At 44.6% G+C, this 20481-nt stretch overlaps 1 protein-coding gene across 1 annotated transcript in view; it reads left to right on the forward strand.

Annotated features, from left to right (window-relative positions):
* The window catches only part of LOC137414179 (gamma-2-syntrophin-like), a 492304-nt gene that overhangs the window by 211908 nt on the left and 259915 nt on the right, over window positions 1-20481 (forward strand). The window lies entirely within an intron of this gene.

Below are 20481 nucleotides of genomic sequence, written 5' to 3' on the forward strand. Positions count from 1 at the left end.
GCATGGGATCTCGGCCCGGGTAAGCCCCCGTCCCTGCACCGAGTGCCGGACGCATCCAGCCGCAGGCACAAAACAACCAGCATCCATTGCTTGGCTTTACGAAACCGGGCTTTGGACAGGGATTGGCGCACCGAGAGGCAGTAGTGAGTAGACTGGGTGATGAGGTTAGTGTTTTGGCCCCGAAATTAGAAAAAGGCGAAATTTGATGATTGGCAAAGGATTGGCAGAGTGATGATTGGTAATGGTACAGTGATTGGCAGATGATTGGCAAATTTTTGATTTGTTGAAATTTGATGTGCAAAATTGGTAGTGAGAGACCCCCGATGTGGTGGGATGGCAAATCCACCATCCTTCCCATGTGGGGGGCAAAGGAGCACTAGATTATGGGGTGTATGGCAGTGAAAACTAGCCCGGGTGGGTTAGGATATGGTGTGTAGGGATCTAGCGAAGATTGACATTAGGTGACGTTAAGTTTAGTTAGTGACTGATACCTGTAGTGGGGACGCAGGTAGATTAGTATGGATGATAATGACGAGGGAGCGCAATAGTTTAAAGGGACGACTGGGAAGCGCAAGTTTCAGAAGGGAGTAGTTAGCTGAGATGATGCCGTGTGTGTGAGAATTGAACAGGTGTGATTGCACAGGTGTGCAACTGGACAGGTGTGTGGAGCCGTGTATGAGTAGTGAGTGTTGTGGATCAGCGCGAATGCGCTTGGGGAGAGAAGGGTGCAGGTGGCACCAGGTGTGAGAGCACAGGTGTGCAAGTACAGGTGTGTGGAGAGAGTTGGAGTAAGTGGTACGGAGTGGTGTGCATGGTGCGAAGGTGTGGATGGGGGAAGAGTGGACCCCTTTCACGAGTACCCGGGGCGGGTAGTGTAAGTGTTAGGTAGAGGGTACAGGTAAATTGTGGTTGGATATTGGCATTTGTGGTGCGGTTGCAGAATGGTGTTGTGAATGGGTGCATTAGTGTTGTGGAAATGGCGGGGCGTGTAGCCTGTTAGTGTGTGTAGTTGGTTGGGCACTCCACCACTGTGAGGATGTCGGCCAGGTGAGGCCGCAGGTGGGCTCTGGGAGCCGGTAGAGTTGTGGATGGGGCCCGAGGATCCGGAGGATGGACCCGGGTAGCCCAGTGCCAGAGAGGGCACCAAGTGGGGAGAGTGCCAGAGGGCCTTCCCCAGGTAGTTAGGTTAGGGCAAGGAGCAGGTAAGCTCGGAGGCAACTGCAGTGGTGGAGGTGTGCAGGTGGGTAGACCCACTGGGAGAGGTACACGCCACAGCCCAGAAATTGTGCGAGGGCACCGGGAGATGAATCGGGGGAGTGAGACCCCAAATTGAAGAGCACCACAGTTTGGCCAATGGGAATTGGTTTTTTAGAACCCATAGTGTAAGAGGGCCAATGGTTTGGCCGGAGAGAGACCCCGGGTAGTGTAAAGTTGTTAAAGTCATTTAGGAGATAGTTAGGATTGATGAACCTGTCGCACCATACGCAGCCACTTACCTGTGGTGATGATGATGACTCCACACCTGTGTTTTCTTTGTTTTGTGCAGGAAATGAGAATTGCTGTTGGATTAGTGAGACGCATCACGACGTGGATGAGACATTGGGGTGATTCCATCTCTCCCTCCCTAGGAGGGACTGATGATGAATTGGTGATGGCAAATTTTGATGTTGAGTTGAAAATGGCAAATTTTGATGAGAGTTGAAAATGGCAAATTTGATTGGTTAGGAGGGAGAGAAGACGAATTTGGTATATGGGAGGAACGGGGAAGACAGTAGGGATGTTTGTGGATTTGTAAAGTAGATGTTTATGGGTAGTGTTGTGTTTTGTGGATACAGTAAGGGGTAAGGGAGGGGCCATGTAGGTTACCTGGTGGGGGGGGGGCGTACGATAGGAACGTACCTGTCTCACCTGGTTCCCATGTGCCCCCAGTGTGCATTACCTTATATTGCGTGCACTTTTGCGCCCTTACCACCTTACTCACTTGTTTCTTCTTTTGTCTCCCACCTCCGAGGATCTGGCTTTGGGGTGGAGAGAGAGGAGAGAGAGGTGCTGGCTACGCAGTTGTGGGCCTGCACTTTCGCTGCTTGTTGCCTGGATCGATACACCATATGGACCGCAATGTTGGTGGCCACCCACAATGGACCGTAGTTCTTTTGCGGCCAAGCACCACCCGGGGATGGACCTATGGGTCAACGGGGCACCTATGCCATACAGGTGAACCACTAATAATTAACACCAAGTGCACCACAAGAAGAGCAAGAGACACCTGCAGGGTTAGGGGTTGTCGAATTTATTTTTATTTCATTGAACAATGGTGACTGCACCGATTGGTGGTGGGGTGGTGCTGTTGATGCTCGGAAAGGGTGCTCTGCACGTTATTAAAGGCCGTCGGCCACAGAGCACTCGTGGGTTGGTGTATCGATGTTGGCAAGCGCGCTCTCTCTATGCATAACATCTGCATGTGTTCCTCCAAAGACAGGTCCTGGATCGTAGTGTAAATATCAGCGTAGTCTTGTAAATAATGCTCCCTACCGGCTGTATGTTTAGTTTGAGGATTCTTTCCGGATTCGGTTATCCTGTGGGTGTGTTTCTGAGAGGAGAAGGGTGCAACGTCGCAGGGGGACATATTTACTCATTTGTGAATATCTATAAAACTGTCGCACTCAGGGTAGAGTTAATAGTAGAGGGAACTACATTGCGTGCCACACTAAAGTAGGTAAAAATTTATCGGGTCGGGACGCCCCGAGGGTAGAGAAGGGTGCAATGTTGCGAATATGGAATTTGACCTCCATATCCGCTTGTAAATATTCCCCTATCTTCTCCGATACTCCCCAACTCTCCCCTTACCCCATTCCCTAGTCCCATTGTCTGTAAACAACACCCATTAGAGCCGATCTTCCCCTTCATTCCCCCATTAAATGTCGTGCCCAGGTCCCCCGCACCACACGTAGACAATTATAGGACATCTTGCTAGTTATTCTTAATCTATGTCAGTTAAGGACTTGTTTCCATTAATTATGACTCTTCGTTGCACCAGAATGTGATGATATGGCACCAGTAGGAGTTTAGGACCTTCCCATACCTCCCCGCATCTCTTCCCATCATCTCAAGCTCCAACAACAACCACAACAACAGCGGCTTTGCGTCCTCACTCCGGCTCGGTTGGCCGCCATTGAACATGTGCTCGACGGGGTTACCCAGAAGGGGGCTCCCTGTCGGCCCCTCGTCAAGGGCGGAGCCGGTAACCCCCGCACCCAATGAGAAGCCATGGGCCGATGCCATATGGGGCGGAGCTAACGAGCGAGGGCGTGACTCCCCGCCGGATATACGCGGCCCCGCGCCGGACGTGACGTGAGATGCGCCCCGAGCTTGGAAGGAAAAGACGCCACCCTCCCGAGCGCTGAGCGACCTCCCCAGCTTGAGACCAAAGTCGCGACCCACAAGCGCTGTGATACCTTCACGCATCTCTGGACACCACCGTACGTGATCCTGCCCTGAGCACAGGTGCACCTGGAGCGATCGCTACCCGCTTTCCTGGCCATCAAACCCCGTGTGAGTGAGCCTTGTCCCGCGTTTACCTGTCGTCTGTCCGGGGATAATATAAGTGTGTTTAAGTGCCCACCTTCCTATGTTTCCCTCTTGTCCCTGTAATCTAAACCTTCCGCAATTGTAATAACAACCTTTGAGAACCGTATCCCTGGTGTCGTATTGTGTGATTGTAATCCAGCCGGGTGTCTTCTTTTTCTTATTGAGCCAGCATAGCGCGATTAGTCAACCCCGGGTGCAATCGGGGTAACTTGTACGGATACGGCGGCCATCCCGCTCGGCCCACCATACCATCAAAGTCGTATCTGTAACACACTACACTCTTATGAGAATGTGCCACCACCAGTATACACTACACTCTCATGAGCATGTGTAACCACCAGAATACATTACACCCTCATGAGAATGTGCCACCACCAGTATACACTACACTCTTATGAGAATATGCCACCACCAGAATACACTACACTCTCATGAGCATGTGTAACCACCAGAATACACGACACCCTCATGAGTATCTGCCACCACCAGAATACACTACACTCTCATGAGAATCTGCCACAACCAGAATACACTACACTCTCATGAGCATGTGTAACCACCAGAATACATTACACCCTCATGAGTATCTGCCACAACCAGAATACACTACACCCTCATGAGCATGTGTAACCACCAGAATACATTACACCCTCATGAGCATCTGCCACAACCAGAATACACTACACTCTCATGAGCATGTGTAACCACCAGAATACGCTACACCCTCATTAGAATCTGCCACCACCAGAATACACGACACCCTCATGAGTATCTGCCACCACCAGAATACACGACACCCTCATGAGAAGCTGCCACAACCAGAATACACTACACTCTCATGAGAATGTGTAACCACCAGAATACGCTACACCCTCATTAGAATCTGCCACCACCAGAATACACGACACCCTCATGAGAATCTGCCACAACCAGAATACACTACACTCTCATGAGAATGTGTAACCACCAGAATACGCTACACCCTCATTAGAATCTGCCACCACCAGAATACACGACACCCTCATGAGAATCTGCCACCACCAGAATACACGACACCCTCATGAGAAGCTGCCACAACCAGAATACACTACACTCTCATGAGAATGTGTAACCACCAGAATACGCTACACCCTCATTAGAATCTGCCACCACCAGAATACACGACACTCTCATGAGAATGTGTAATCACCAGAATACACGACACCCTCATGAGAATCTGCCACAACCAGAATACACTACACTCTCATGAGAATGTGTAACCACCAGAATACGCTACACCCTCATTAGAATCTGCCACCATAAGAATACATTAATTAGAGCCTCAGCAGAATACACCACCATCATAATACACCACTCTTCATCACATTATAATGCCACCAGAATATACAGTGCCATCACCTGACTACACTACGCTTTCTTCAGGTGGAGGGATGTCCACGGCCTCCCATGGTGGTATCACCAGCTGCCCTTTTTTTTTTTTTTTTTTTTTAATACAAGATCAAGGCTCGTGTAAGAGCTAACATTGATCACAAAAGGACAAACCGACACATAAAACATAAAACATATGATAAAGGGAGCAGGAGACAAGATGGAGAGCAGGGACATCGGGAGATCTGTGGGAGGAAGACGGCTTGGGTGGAGGAGGCATGGGAAGGAGTGGTGGGGGTTGGGGGTGGTAGAGGGCTTGGGGGGTGGAGGCAGGGGAAGGGTGGGAGTGGGTAAAATACACATGGACACTGCTAGGACTTCCAGGAAAGAAGTCGGTATTTCAAAAAAGTGGATCTGGGGTAAATTAGCGGGGGTAGAAAAGATCGAGGTTTTGGATGGGGGAAGATAAGAGATGGTGGTGAACAGCTGTTTTAAAGACCTGGATGGAGGAGTGGGATTGAAGAGAGTGAGGGAGTTTGTTCCAGAGGCGGGAGAAAAGAGGAATGAAAGAGTGAAGGTGAGCAGAGAGTCTTGATTTTGGCAGTTTAACCATAAGAGGGTTGCTGGCAGATCTTGTGCGACCTGCAGGAATATTTGGGGGACAGAGCCCAGAGAGAGCTGGGGGGGGGGGGGGAGGGGGCAAGGCCGGAGAGGAGTCGGTAGAAGACAGAGCCTTAGGATTTATGGCAGAGACTTTATGAGCCTTAGGAAGCTCGACTCACGTTTTTGGGCTTACAAGTCATTGGTCTGTCTGTCTTTCACCACCTTCTTTCTGGTCGTACACCCTCCGCCCTTTCCGTGATCTATCTCCCCCAGTTTTCTGCAGGGTACAGTCTGCCAGCAACCTCTTTCCGTTTTCTCTTGCACATCAGAACACGGGGTTTTGTAATCACGTGTGTGTGTGTGTGTGTGTGTGTGTGTGCGTGCGTGCACATGTGTCTGTCTGTTGGTCCGGGCTGCAACTTTTTTTCCCATTTGAGCTATTGTCATCAGTTTTTCACCAAACCTTTATTATGATAATACGGAGAAGTCAAATTAATAATTTTGTCAAAAGGTCAAAGGTCAGCATCACAAAAAAATCATCAATTTTCATCCAATTGACCCCTTTAATTTTATGAATTTGCATATTGGGTCACTGAATTGGTTTACGAATCAAAAGCTCGAAGCTGATTGTTATTTTATTTTTTTAGATTAAAAGGTCAAAGGTCAAGGTTGCATAAAATCGTCAATTTTCGTCTAATTAACCTGAAATTTTAAGAATTTGCATCTTGGGTCCCTGAATTGGTTCACCATTCAAAAGCTGGAAGCTGATTTTTTTATTTATGCTGCTATGAAGCTTTATGCTGACGAAATCGCCCAAGGCATTATGTTTTCAGGTTGTCTGGCTGTCTGTCCGTCCGTCCATCCGTCCGTCCATTCGTGATAGGTTTTCGTTACCGCAATAAATTGAGAACGGCTGTAGGGATCTTAGTCAAACTTGGTGCAGGTATGTATTCATGTTGGTGAATACATACCTGCATATACAACCATTTAATCAGGTAAAGATGAACTGATTAGATTTTGAGGTCACGAGGTCAAAGGCCAAGCGTCAGAAGTCATGTTAGGTAAAAATCCTGTTACCTCGATAACTTGTGAACCAGTGATGGCATTCTGACCAAATTTGGTACGCTTATGTAGAATGATGTAAATATGAACTGATTCGATTTTGGGGGCAAAGGTCAACGTCCGTAATAGGTCTATAACTTGAGAACGGCTGAAGTGATCTAATTAATCTTGGTACAGTTATGTATAATGATGTAAAGATTAACTGATTAGAATTTGGGGCCAAGAGGTCAAAAGTCAAAGGTCAAAATGTGTAGTATGACTATAACTTGAGAACGGCTGAAATGATCTAATTCAAACTTGGTACAGGTATGTATCATGATGTAAAGGTTAACTGATTAGCAATTGGAGTCAAGAGGTCTAAGGTTACAGTCTGTGATAGGTCTATAACTTGAGAACGGCTAAAGGTATCTAATTCAAACTTGGTACAGGTATGTATAATGATGTAAAGATTAACTGATTCGATTTTCGGGTTAGTGTCAAAGGTCAGAGGTCATGTCAGGTAGAAATGTGATATCTTGTGAATAGCTGAAGGGATTTAAATTAAAAGTTGGTACAGGTATGTATAATGATGTAAACATGAACTGATTACATTTTTGGGGTCAAGAGGTCAAAGGCCGTGTCAGGTAAAAATGTGATAACTTGAGAATAGCTGAATGGATTTGAAGCAAACTTGGTACAAGTATTATAATAATGTAATAATGTGGGTGGAGGCATATCGGTCGACGTAGTGACGTCGAAGAGTGCCGTTCTAGTTTAGATCTAAAGCTCAAATGTCAAGGCTGCATAAAATCATCAATTTTCATTTTGTATTTTTTGTTGAACTGTTTTCGTTATTTTGAGCATATGAAAGAAGAAGAAGAATAATAATAAGAAGACGTCTAAATACAAACAGATGCGGATGGGCTTTGCATTTTCAGATGCTTTCGCGTTGAGAATTTGTGGCTGTATCCATCCTCTTCAACCCCAGTGTCCTCTCTTTGTTCTCATTTTTCCCCACGTGCCTTATTTCTCCAAGTTTATCTGGGCAAACAGACCCAGCGTTACCCGTCTACTCTTTGGGCCTTGTTAGGGCAAGAATTTAGACAGATGGATACCCACATTAATGTTTGAACACCTTTTGATGCAAAGGCCTGCCTAGGAAGGATCAGTCCAACAATTTTAGTCTGGTTCGGAATCAAACCCAGACGAGGTAGCTCAAAGGCAACTGCACTACCCCTGTGGACAAAGTCTTTGTCCTACGTGTAATGTTAGTTCATCACTGGAAGGAGAAATATTGTTTTGCCCCCCAGAACCTCTGACTGTGGAAGTTTGATCAGCTGTTGTTCTTGATTTATATTCCCAATGCTGTATGTATGGCCATCAGCATCTGGCCAGTTTGTGCTCCACGAAGCACGGATTGGACCAATGTCACAAAAAAAAATTCTCATCTTGTTTGCACGATATGTTTGTGGCTCTGGGATTGAAGCCGGGTTATATCCGCTTATTTAAAACCGTGGCGTTAGCACATTCTGGCAGGTAAGCCGCTGGCCATTGCTGCCAGGCATGCTTTGACACGGACACATATCTTTTATCGGCACCTGTGGGATGAGCCATTCCAGAGCAGCAACGGTGGACGTGCACAATTCGTCCTAGGTTTACAATTACCTGTCAGGGTGCTGGACAAGCTTTGTGCCACGTAAAGTGCTGCCTATCGTGTTAGTGTCAGAAAGAAACCACAAGTTGTCAAATTTACCCACAGCCTTATTTGTTTGCAGTTGCATTCTTGGCAAGTTGTTAAAGACATTCCGGTCGGTGGAAACCAGAGGAATAAAGAGAGCCAATATTGCCTAGAGAAATCCTTCCTAATTTCTATCCGTTCTAAGGCCCTGCCTGGGTTTTCACAGGTTTAATTTTGAGCTAAATCTTCTGTTTGATGTCATCTACTAGTCAAAAGCCCATCAAAAATGATGGTTTGGAACAGTTTATTCCACAGTGCAGCCTCGTGAGCGTGCCAAAGTCTGAAGCCTCGGCCTGGTGTGCTAGTGTGGTGTGCTTCTATCTTTTTTTTAAAATTTATATTAGGCATCATACAGATGTAAATGAATACTCGTTTTACTCAGTGCTCATTGCATATCACGTGCAGCGAATTTCACCTCCATTTGAAGGCACAGCATTTTAATAACAAACCTTGTATTTATTGTTATTTTAAAAAACGTTTCTGTACACCGCCGTTGAGGCTCGGTTTGCAAGCCACCGTTTACAATTCCAATAGAAGAGACATAATTAATCTTTTATCGAAAATGTTGTTCGAGTTATTTTATCCTCAAAAATAGACCGTAGTGAACACACATTGGTGTAAAAGATTGGCCTTTAAATCCTTCTCTTATGAAGAGGGACAGACATATGTACAAACACAAACTGACATTGTGTTTTATATGGTAGATTCTTTGTTATTGTTACGGATTCGTCACTTCTGTTGTTGTGGTTTTCATCCACTTGACATATTTCTGATATTATGTACTATTATTGTCTTCAAAAGGTTTATTGTTCATGAATCGTTTGCAAAGGTTAAAAGCATTAATGTTTAAAAGAGACAGGAAGCCGGATCGGGAACCGGAAGACGAAAAAGAAGGAGAAGAAGAAGAAGGCGTGGCGAGTAAAGTTGGGCAAGACGCGTGGCTTCCAGCTCCGTAGCGAGCGTTATCGAACGAAAGTCGAGAGACAACTTTGAGTTTCCTTGAAAGGAATTTCCTGCGATAGGTGTTATCGCTGGAGGATTGAGAAACCTGCATAGTCAGGTATAGGCGTTGAGATGCTGAAGAATCCTCGCCGGTTTGCTTTGTCTCAAGTAAGAGCCGTTGGCCATTTTGATCCTCGCGCTTCGTTCACCGAAAAAGGGTTTTGCTACGCGTCAGCTTTTCTCACCATCCTGTCGTCTGTCGGGGATGTGTGTGCGCAAACGCTGCGTTTGAAGATTACACTGCGGTTCGCTGATTGAACTGTGAACGTGCACATCGAGTTTGCCTTTGGTTTTGGACCACGTGACGTTCTATGCTTTGCCTACGCTTACGCCTCGTCATCATCAATGGGGTTCGGGTCTCGATTCAATCTCACTCTGACACTCGCTGGAGGAGATCACCTTTGAGTTATAGAGACATTGAGGAGTGTTCTTTTTCACTCACTTGGAGCGCAGTGAGTTATCTTACTTTAGCTGATGGTACCATCATGAGAGATATTGAGTGTACTTTTGATTGCCATTGGTTGTACCGTTATTCTTGTGTGATTTTCAATACAATATTTGTTCGTTTATAATCATTGGTGTGGTTTCACTATTGATTGCTGACACAGAATAACATATTTTTCTGCCGTGGCTCCTCTCGGGGCTCGGAGGCACATCACGACCAGGGGATCGGGGAGGAGCACGTAACATTATGCACATAATATGTTCTCATTTTGCTCTCAAATGGTGTAATTTTGTCTTTTTTGAAAGGGGGGGGGGGGCGAAGCGAGAGGGTTAGGGATTAACACCCATTGTGGAGCTTCAATGCATGATGCACAAGAGCTTAATGAACATTTAGTGACATTCTTTTCAACCCATGATTCTTGCATCAATAAATTACGCAAGTACTGACACTGTTATGTCATAGTTAGTCAGTGTCTTTGTATAAATAACAATAATTGTCATCTACAGACTTGGCATTTAATATGGAATTTTTTTTTTGTGGGGGTGAACTTACTTTTCAAGATGACTTAGAACCAAAAGTTCATTGGAATTATGTTGAAATTATTCTAGATTTTGTTAATGTGACCTTTAAAAGAAACAAAAACCACATTTGACATTTCGAAGCAAATAAATTGATCCTTGAAAGTGATGTAAACTGATATCGAACTCAATTCACGGACAGTACTGTGTTAAACTTCTGTACGTTTTCCAGAAGTATCTCTTTATTTTGCACATTAGCCAAAAAAAATTTCAACAAAAACAAAAGTTAAATTACGACTGGGATGACGGACAGTAAAATTACAGTTCAGTACTTCGTGTAACCCCAACGAGCATTCAGGAGAGCACGTACATGTCGAGGCATGCTGTTCACGAGATTTGCCAAGGTTTGGACAGGAATCGCTTGACATGCAGTGACAATAGTCTGCTGCAATTCACGCACAGAGGTCGGCTGATGGTCCAAGTGGTCGATTTGACGCGTTAATTCTGCCCACAAGTTCTCTATCGGATTCATATCCTTTGACATGGCAGGCCACTCCATATGCTCTACACCGCGTTCAGCAAGAAAGTGTTGGATCATGCGAGCACGATGAGGTCATGCATTGTCATCTTGGAGACAAAGTTTCCTCGAAAGGCTGCACGAGCAAATGGAAGCAATGTTTCTTCCAGAATGACCCGGTACTTGAACTGGTTCAGGTTTCCATTCAGAACAACCAGGTCAGTTTTGCCCCCTGCATGAAAAGCAGCCCAAACGGTCACCTCACCACCTCCAGCTTGGACTCTTGGCACTATACAATCTTCGTTGTGGGCTCCATGCACTTGTCTGCGCACTCGGGCACGGCCATCTTGACGATAGACCAGAAATCTAGACTCGTCACTGAAGGTCACATGATTCCAGTGTCCTGGCTGCCATTGACGGTGCTCTCTGGCCCACTGCAATCGGCGCTGGCTGTGTTGTCTGGTCAGGCGTGGCTTTCTCAGGGGACGCCTGGCACGATAGGCTGCTTGAACCAGTCATTGGTTGACTAGCCTTCTGGATACAGGCACATTTGTCAGTTGCTGACACTCAGCCCTAAGCCGATTAGCTGACTTGGTACGGCCATTGCAGACTAACCGGTGCAGCTGGCGATCATCTCTCCTTGTGGTTCTGCGTGGACGTCCTGGCCTCGGTATTGGAGTAGGGACACCCCTCTGAGCATTTCGTTTCAGGATCTTTGACACCTGACCTTGAGTGATGCCATACTGCCGAGCAATAGCACGCTGTTTCATGCCAGAATTTCGTAAAGCCACCACTCCATGACAAACAGCATTGTCAAGTTGACGGACCATCTCCAGAGGAAGCGGCAATAACTTTTGTAGACGTGCAGCAGTTGTTTTCCACGAATACAGAACGCAACAACCCTTATATACCCGATTGTGAAGCCAATCATCAAAAGTACCTGTCCTTACATTTTGTCACGCCACCTGTGATATAATCCTGTTATTGACTTCTTGCTGCGAAAGACAATCAGTGACATGGTTCTTTCAACAAAGACATCACCGAAGGGTAAAAGAAACTCACCAGATTGATATACTGAGTTCAGAAAGTAAACCTAAGTCAAGAAAAAAAAAAGATTCCATATTAAATGCCAAGTCTGTATATACAACCATTATTACCTAATTTATTGTTTGTTACTACTGAAGCGTGGGACTGGCAAGATGGCCGAGAGATAATGCACACTCTTCTCTTGGCTGTCTAGCCGAGGATTGATTCTAGGCACAGCATTCCAGGCCCAGTTGGTGGACATTAAATATGCCAGGGTATTCTTCATGAAGAATAGGCGAGTTCTCTCTGGCACCCAGACAAATTCCAAATTCCTGCTTTATCTTGCAGAGGGCATTGCATGATCAGCACAGCCGCACCCTCAAACAATGGGGCATAGTGTAAGCCTTGTGCTGCATACGAAAGAAGATGAAGAATACTGATGCATATTGTTGAAGTGTCTGAAAGATCCACAGGATCTCCTGCCTCACACCTGGCTCGGCTTCACGCTGTTGAATCCAAAGCTTTCAGAATCATTGGAATCTCCCGCGATGAAGCTATCTATGAGGGCATTTCACTCACTCACCGCACGCAGGTAGGTGGTCTTTCTGTCTTCTACCGACTCCTCTCCGGCCTTGCTCCCCCAGCTCTCTCTGTGCTCTGTCCCCCAAATATTCCTACAGGTCGCACAAGATCTGCCAGCCACCCTCTGATGGTTAAACTGCCGAAATCTCGGCTCTCTGCTCACCTTCACTCTTTCATCCCTCTTTTCTCCCGCCTCTGGAACAAACTCCCACACTCACTTCAATCACACTCCTCCCTCCATGTCTTTAAAACAGCTGTTCACCACCATCTCTTATCTTCCCCCATCCAAAACCTTGATCTTTTCTACCCCCACTAATTCACCCCAGATCCACCTTGTTTGAAATTCCAACTTCTTTCCTGGAAGTCCTGGCAGTGTCCATATGTTTTATACCTCTCCCACCCCCCCGCCCCCCTTCCCATGCCTCCCCCCCAAAGCCCTCTCCCTCCCACAGTTCTCTCGATGTCTCCATGTCTCTCGGTCCCTGCTCTCAAATATTGTGTTTGTGTCCTTCCCCCTCTCTCCCCATCTTGTCTACCGCTCCCGATGTTATTTGTTATGTGTGTCTGTTTGTCTTTCTGTGTGATTAATGTTCGCTCTTTCACGAGCCTCGATCTTGTATACAAAAAAAAAAAAAAAAAAAAAAAAGGACTGGGCGACAAGATGGAAAATTGAAGCAGACTTCGGCAGCAGCATCTCAATGCAGGGAAAACCTAGAACGGCCCTTGGTGGAGCACATACCTCTGCCAGGCTGAATATTTAACGTTTTGTATCCGACCGATAGGCCGGATCTGCATCCAGAACTTAACCAAAATCGAATCATCTTTTTCTAGTCACCGACACACTCATGCACTAAGATTTTATCCAAATCCATCCATAACTTTTTTTAGATATTGTGTTAAATATCGTTTTTGGCCTGATCTCTCAATGGTGAAGAACCATCTTTAGAGGCCATTTTTTTAGGGCACCATGGTCCCCTTTTTCAAGCAACGTTTTACAGCCGGATGCCCTTCCTGCTGCCAACCCTGTTAGTCGCCTTTTGCGACACACAGCGAATTACCAGTGAACTGGTACTCAATTAGCCAACCTCGGAGGGATGGCAGGCTGAGTCAACCCCCTGACGTTAATTCAGTGATCGACCGGGATTCGAACCCAGGATCCTAGGTATCCCAATCCAGCACCTTAACCGCTAAGCCAACACCAGGCTGATTTCTCAATGATGAAGAATCATTTAAAATTTCTCATATCCAGATCCGGAGCTTCACCAAAATCTAATCAACTCTTCTGTGTCACACACCCAACCTATCCACCAAGTTTGGTCCTAATTTGTCCATAGACTTTGAGATATCCTGCTCACAGACAAACAAAGAAAACAAACAAGAAAACGTCAGGCTTCACCTTTCAGCCTATCAACCTATCAGCGAAAAACCTGCCAGGTATGACGAAAATCGAGACAACCTTGACCTTTGAACATTGTCATTTTTTGGAATGAATTCTATCAATTAAATAGATTTATCCTCAAATTTTCAAAAAAATTTACCGACCACCACGTCTCGCTACACCACATATTAAGCGTGATAAAGCCCATAATGTGTTTTATGCAAATGACGTCACTGTCACGTTGACCTTTGACATATGTAGCCAAATCACAATAACAGCCTCACTTTTTTCTTTCGGAATGCTCTGGTAAAGTTTGACAAAGACAGGTGAAAGCTTTCGCGAGTTATTGCACTCATAGACAAACAAGCAAATGAGACAGACCGACATATGACTTAACTGAAAATGTTCGTCATTACAAACAGACAGACAGACAGACAGACAAACAGGGTTGAAAACACAACCTCTGTCGACCTTCGGTGGCAGCAATAATTCGAATGGACATTTTCAACTACATGTCTCGGCGCATGGCAGTTCCTTGAGTCTCTCTAGTCAATCAAGTAAGTTGGCAGAAGTAGATGAGCAGCCACCATGAGTGTAATAGGAGGGACGCATTCAAGAGATCTCACACATGTGAGACTGTGCAGGATGGCCAAGAGGTATGCCAGCTCACCTGTAAGCCATCTAGCCTGGGTTGGAATCTCGGCCCAGCTATAAACTTTCATCCTGGTGTTTCACAGGCAGGGTGATTCATCAATGTATGTGCCATCATACATTGGACAATGTATCCCAAGGATGGACGTTAAACTGGGCGTCTTGTCTGCCGGCATTAGTTGGTTGGACGTTAAAGATCCCAAGTTGTCCTTCGTAAAGAGTAGGCGAGTTCAAGGCACCCGAGCCAAATTCCGAATTCCAACCATATCTACTGCTGGGAAGGCAATGGCAAAACACCCAGCATAACCGTTGCCAAGAAACTGTTTCAGCATCACTGAAGCTCGATAGCAGAGTAAGGCACATCAGACTCAGAACAAGCCTCTTCTCTTCCATTCTGCAGGAAGATGTAGTGATAGTGGAAAGAGATGTTGTGTGCCGCACGGACAATCCATGATAAAAGACAACCACGTTTGGTGAATAAAACACTCTTTGCTGGACCCAGTATTGGTCGGTCCTTGTTGAATTGTGTTGTACCATGTCTGAAAACAATCATTTTGAACAAACTGAAGGATCGTCACCAGGCGGATCATCATAAGAGTCATTACTTCATTGTCACTTATTTGATATTTGCTGAGTTTGCTTTTTTCCAGCGAAAAACCTCAAATTGGGAAAATCCTCCTCAAGGGAAGACCAGTTTTGTGCGAGGCGTCACGACTCAAGTTACAGGCTCCTGATGGCACTAAGTTTTTGAAATTGCAATGGAACCATAAGTTTTCTTTCTACTTGTTTGACAAGAAGCCAGGTATTTCAGCAAATGTCACAGAGCTCATTCCATCCAAACATTACTCCGAGAGAGTTTCCGCTTTCAATGTCGGGGGAGGAGGAGTTGTGAGGGAGCTTTCACAGGAGAGCTGTTCATTTGCCAGGCATTAAATGTGCAATCAATGTTTGAGAGAAATTCAGTCAAGCTTGCTTCACACTGAGTGAGAGATGCTATTTATATCCTTTTACATTGTCTATAGGCCTTTTTTTGCTTTTTGTGCAATTATGCATCGCAGAGATGTATCTTCTTCAAGAACCACCTTTAGAAGCCATTTTTCCCCGCAGAGCAGGGGATGGCCTTTTTTGGGGCACCTTGGTCCCCTTTTTGAAGCAATGTTTTATGGCCGGTTGCTCTTCCTGCTGCCAACCCTGTTAGTCGCCTCTTGCGACACGCAGGGAATTACCAGTGAACAATTTGCCGACCTCCCTGGTGTTAATTCAGCGATCGACCGGGATTCGAGCTCAGGATCCGAGGATCCCAAGCCGGCACCCTAACCGCTAAGGCAACACCAGGCTTACTTCTTTCATATCCAAGCAGTTTTGCAAAGGGCTTTAATTACACTGGACAGACTTGTAATCGTTTTATGGGAATAAAATGCCGCAAATTTTTAAATACTTAGCTGACACTGCTCGAATGGCCAGTGTGTGTGCTGAGTTCCGAAGGATCGTGGGCAGCACCAACTCGCATCAACGGTCGGTTCCCCGCTTGAGGTGGCAATCGCTGTACTCCTATAAGCGATGGCCAAATGCCCCCTTAATTGAATTTCTAATTAAGGAAACGTAAGAACCTTAGTCACTCTAATTCCCTGAGAATCCGGGCTCACATTTCCCAAGGTGATGGCAGAAGGCTGGCTCGTCCCTCAACAAATACATTCTGTGCTGAAGAAGCACGACGAAACCGGTGAGTCGCATTGCTACTTGCTTTTCTTACTTTTTGCTTTGCTCTTTGTTTAGCCATAAATGCATTTGGCGAATCGGATTAGTGGTGCTGCAGTTGTTTGTTGTTTATGGACGGTTTAAAAACCCTTGGATGGTTCACAGAGGATGCAAAGAATTTGAGCTGTTTTCAAAGGAACACAATTTCTTTCTTTCGACTAGTTTTTGTTTCTTCTCATTCACAGGATCTAGCTGTAATGTTGTTGTTCATTTATTAACCGTTTTCTGTTTGCTCATCACATGTTTAAACTAGAACGGCACTCAGTAGAGAGCAAACCTCCGCCTGGTTGGCCATATCACTCAATGGTGAAGAATCACTCAAAAAATTATACGAGCCGGATCCGGACCGCATCTTCACCAAAATTTAATCGATTCTTCCTTGTCACAAACAAAACCTGTCCAACAAGTTTCGTCCAAATCCATCCATAACTTTTTGAGATATCCTGCTATGTATCGTTTTTGGCCCGATCTCCCAATGGCAAAAAATCACTTAAAAATTTAAATAATTCTTATATCCGAATCCATATTCAGATCTTCACCAAAATCTAATAATTTCGTCCTTGTCAGACACCCAACCTCTCCTCCAAATTTCGTTCGAATCCGTCCATAACGTTTTGAGATGTCCTGCTATGTATCGTTTTTGGCCCTATCTCCCAATGGTGAAGAATCACTTTAAAAATTCTACTAGCCGGATCTGAATCCGGATCTTCACCAAAATCTAATCATTTCGTCGGTCTCACATACACTACATCTCTGCCAAATTTCGTCCGAATCAGTCCACAACCTTTTTGAGATATTTTGTTCACAAACGGACAGACAGACAAATGGACAGACAGACAGGGGTGAACACATATCCTCCATCCACTTTGGTGGCAGAGGTAACAAACACCTATTGGCTACCTGTCATTATTTATATATTCACGTGATATTTTACAGTGATGACAAATCGTTGTTGAATTTGTGCAAATTATTGTGCTTTTTATTATTCTGGTTATTGCCTCGCCACTAAATGTGGATGGAGGTTATGTTTTCACCCTTGTCTGTCTGTCTGTCCGTTTGTCCGTCTGTCTGTCCGTTTCTGAACAAAATATCTCAAAAAGTAGTGGACGGATTCGGACAAAATTTGGCAGAAATGTAGCGTATGTGAGACTGACGAAATGATTAGATTTTTGTGAAGATCCGTATTCGGATCCAGCTACTAGAATTTAAAAAAATGATTCTTCATCATTGGGAGATAGGGCCAAAAACTATACCAGCAGGATATCTCAAAACGTTATGGACGGATTTGGACGAAACTTGGTGGACCGGTTGGGTGTCTTACAAGGACGATTCGATTCGAATTTGGTGAAGATCTGAATATGGATTCAGATACGAGAATTATTTAATTTTCTAAGTGATTCTTCACCATTGGGAGGGAGGGTCAAAATCGATACAGAGCAGATATCTCACGAAGTTATGGATGGATTTGGACGAAACTTGTTGATCAGGTTGTGTGTGTAATAAGGAAGAATCGTTTCAATTTTTTGTGAAGATCTGGATCCGGATCCAGCTTGTATAATTTTTTTAAGTGATTCTTCACCATTCAGTGATATGGCCAACCAGGTGGAGGTATGCTCTCAACTGAGTGCCTTTCTAGTTTTGCTTATTGTTACCCTCGCCCGAGGAGAGGGTATTGCATTTGAGTCCGTTTGTTACTTGCCGGAAAAGTTTCTGGCAAGTATGTTGGTTGGTTTGTTACTTGCCGGAAAAGATTCCGGCAAGTATGTTGGTTGGTTGGTTTGTCTGTTTGTCTGTTTGTGCGCAGAACTACGTCTAAATCATTGCACAAAGAATCGCCATACTTTACACACATATTTGTCTTGACCTGCAATAGACTGTGCCCAATTTTTAACTCTCTCGGCCCAAGGCCTCCATTATGACGTCATAATTCGATAATTTGACAAGTACAAAACTTCATCCAATCAAGATGAAATTTCTTGAGCGCCATGTCGGCATAAATTGGTGGAGAAAAAAAAATGATGATGTCATCGGTCACGTGGTTCGGCCGCCATCTTGGAAAAACCGAAAAACTATGCACCTCTATATCTCCGAAAGTGCTGAATAGAAAAAATTGAGACATGGCTCGTTGTGAAGAACTCCATGGGGAATAAAATATGTTAATGATGATGTCATAGGTGCCTCCATTATGACATCAGAATTCGACAAGTACAAAACTTCATCGATCAAGATGAAATTTCTTGAGCATAATCTTGGAATAAATTAGTTTAGAAAACAAATAATGATGACGTCATCGGTCACGTGGTTCAGCCTCCATATTTTTAATTCCGGCAAGTCTTCGGTCTCTGACCGATTTCTAGTCTGTCTGTTTGTCTGTCTGTTTGTGCGCAGTACTACGTCTACATTGTTGCACATAGAATCACCATACTTTACACACATATTTGTCTTGACCTGGAATAGACTGTGCCCAATTTTTAACTCTCTAGGCCCAAGGCCTCCATTATGACGTCATAATTCGATAATTCGACAAGTACAAAACTTCGTCCAATCAAGATGCAATTTCTTGAGTGCCATGTCGGCATAAACTGGTGGAGAAAAAAAAATAATGATGAGGTCATCGGTCACGTGGTTCGTCCGCCATCTTTTAAAAACCGAAAAACTTTGCACCTCTATATCTCCGAAAGTGCTGAATAGTAAAAATTGAGAGATGGCTCATTGTAAAGAACTCTCCATGGGGAATAAAATATGTTAATGATGATGTCATAGGTGCCTCCATTATGATGTCATAATTCGACATGTACAAAACTTCATCCAATTAAGATGAAATTTTTTGAGCATAATCTAGGAATAAATTATTTTAGAACACAAATAATGATGACGTCATCGCTCACGTGGTTCTTCCGCCATCTTGGAAAAACCGAAAAACTTGATCTAAAATGGCCAATAAAAAAGTACATTCTGGCAAGTCCTCGGTCTCTGACCGATTTTTCATCTGTTTGTCTGTCTGTTTGTTACCCTGTGCTCGTGAAGCGAAAAGGGGGCGTTAAGCATTCAGTTACGTATGTGTCTGCATTTTAAAAATTCATTTTCTTGGCAACCGTTGGTCCAATTGGCATGAAATTTTCACCATAGGAGGGCCTCCTCCTGTAGAATATTCTAGTGAATATTATGACGTCATAGGTCACGTGGTACAGGCGCCAACTTGGAAAAAAGTTACACCTCAATATCTCCCAAACCACTCAATGGAAAAAATGGAAACAATACATGATGACCTCTATAATACACCTATCTCTAATATGAAAATACGCATTGCGTAGAGTGAGAGCTTCATCGACAATGGTCAGTCGATCGAGTACCCAATATTACAGCATGGCCCAATACGAATTGGGGAAAAGACCAAACATTGAAATTACCTCAGAAATAATTACCTTATCATGTTTCTTAATATACATGCAATTGAAATAGAGGTTCGCTTACGAAGCTCTCTATGAAGTCGGTGTAGATGGCGGAAAACTGAAATCGGTGTACCTGGCTTAAATTAAGTCGGTGTAGCTGCCGGAAAACTGAAGTCGGTGTAGCTGGCGGAAAACTGAAACCGGTGTAGCTGGTGGAAAAAAGAAGTCGGTGTAGCTGGCGTAAATGATGAGTGGTTTCGAATTCAAAATCCGTTCTGTACAGTAATGTATTGTAATTTATTGATTTTAATCATCAGGTGAAAATAATTTATCGGTCGCGCCAGACCAAAGCAAGATCGCGTGAGCAAAATGGCGGATCATGGAAGGGACAAGATGGCGGATCATGGAAGGGTTATTTGAAATGACAACATGAAATTTTGTTCCCAAGGGAATGGGGGATGACCGTGAAATTTTGAATGGATTTACATATACATGCAATTGCCATAGAGGTTCGCTTACAAAACTCTCTATAATATAAGACTAGTACCCGACTGCAAAGCCGCAATGAGCCGGCGAGGCCAAAGCCTCTTGCCACTATTTTACCCATCACTATGGCATCAGTAGGTTAGGTAGTTGGTAGTAGGTAGGTGTAGTAGGTACCGTCGGTGTCGTCGGTGTAGTGGGTGTAGTAGGTACCATTTGCATTCTGGATGAGATTAAAATTGATAATATTTACTTCTTGATTAATTTGGTGAATTCCGTCTCAACTTCGGATATTTCCGGCCGTGAAAAACTAACCCCGAGGGCCGCGAGATTTGTAAAAAATAATTCTTCGTCAATTTTAGAATATTTGACGCTGTTTTCACCCTCCGAA

This window comes from Myxine glutinosa, chromosome 11, assembly GCF_964187855.1.
Source record: "Myxine glutinosa chromosome 11, kmMyxGlut1.1, whole genome shotgun sequence".
NCBI classification, from domain to species: domain Eukaryota; kingdom Metazoa; phylum Chordata; class Myxini; order Myxiniformes; family Myxinidae; genus Myxine; species Myxine glutinosa.